At 37.5% G+C, this 1404-nt stretch overlaps 1 pseudogene; it reads right to left on the bottom strand.

Moving 5' to 3' along the window:
• Positions 1–286: 286 nt before the first annotated feature.
• On the bottom strand, positions 287–1202 carry LOC101981280 (annotated as a pseudogene).
• Between the last annotated feature and the right edge of the window lie 202 nt (positions 1203–1404).

Below are 1404 nucleotides of genomic sequence, written 5' to 3' on the forward strand. Positions count from 1 at the left end.
CAGCAGAGACTAAATGATGTGTTGACATAGATGCATATTCATTTCTACCGCCATTCCTTGAGAAAAGGATTGTGATGGCCTCTTGAGATAGCTGTGTTATTTAAAGAAGAGTTTTCAGTTTGTCCATGGGAACTGCATGGTTCCGATTCAGCAACAGTGGTTTAAGGTTGATCCACCATGCCTGGCTTTGGACATGAGAGCTAAGAATACAAACAAAAGTCTTCATTCATACTAAGCAAGTACTTTTATTTACTGAGCCATCTCCTCAGTCCTTAAATATGCTGTTTTAACATTTATCAGAAACCACCATCAGTCTCGTCCACATTTTTCTGATAGTACTTATCATTTCTTTATTCCTGAAAGTGTACACCATAGGATTGAGCAATGGTGTAAGGACATCCATAAATACAAACACATTTTTCTCAAAAGAGAATGAAGATGTGGGTTGGGCATATATTAATATACAAGGTACAAAATAAAAACGACAACAGTAATATGGGATCCACAGGTGGACAGAGCCTTACATCGTCCTTCAGAACTGTGACCTCTCAAAGAGAACAAAATGACACCATAAGAAACCAGAAGAAATGAGAATATAATGATGCAAACACCAAAATGACAAAAATGTGTGTGTTGGTGCAAGCAAGCTTCAACAATGGGATCAAGTCACATATGAAATGATCAGTGCCATTGGGTCCACAGAAGGGCAATTGAAAAGTGAAGATCATTTGTATGATAGAATGTAAAAATCCTCCAGCCCAGGCTACCGCCACTAGAATACCACATAGCCTCCTGCTCATGATTAAAGAGTAGTGTAAGGGCTTGCAAATGGCCACATAGTGGTCATAGGCCATGGATGCCAGAATGATCACCTCCACTGCAGTAAGAAAGTGCACAGCAAAGACCTGTGTCATGCAACATTCAAAGGAGATCGTCTTCCTCTCATAAACCAAGTCTGCAATCATCTTTGGTGTGACAACAGAAGAGACACATGCATCCAGGAATGATAGGAATGCCAAGAAGAAGTACATAGGGGATGCCAACAGAGAAGGACTGTAGACAATGGTCACCACAATTATCATGTTGCCAACAAGGGTTGCAAAATAGACCAGTGAAAATATAACAAATGATATTTTCTCAATTTGGGGGTTCTGTGAAAGCCCTAAAAGTATAAACTCATTGACAAAACTCTGATTATGCATTATTCTACAGAGGCATTGAAAGGAGAATGTATTCATGAATCTGCATTCATAAACCTCTCTCTGTATATTACAAGTTTACAGTATCAACATCATCGATATAGTGTATCTTTATGCAAAATTATATTTAATGATTTTATTACATTCAGAACAAAGTAGTACATTTTAAAAAAATATCATTAGATCTTACATAAAATTACCAAGT

Source organism: Microtus ochrogaster, unplaced genomic scaffold, assembly GCF_000317375.1.
Source record: "Microtus ochrogaster isolate Prairie Vole_2 unplaced genomic scaffold, MicOch1.0 UNK1393, whole genome shotgun sequence".
Lineage (NCBI taxonomy): Eukaryota > Metazoa > Chordata > Mammalia > Rodentia > Cricetidae > Microtus > Microtus ochrogaster.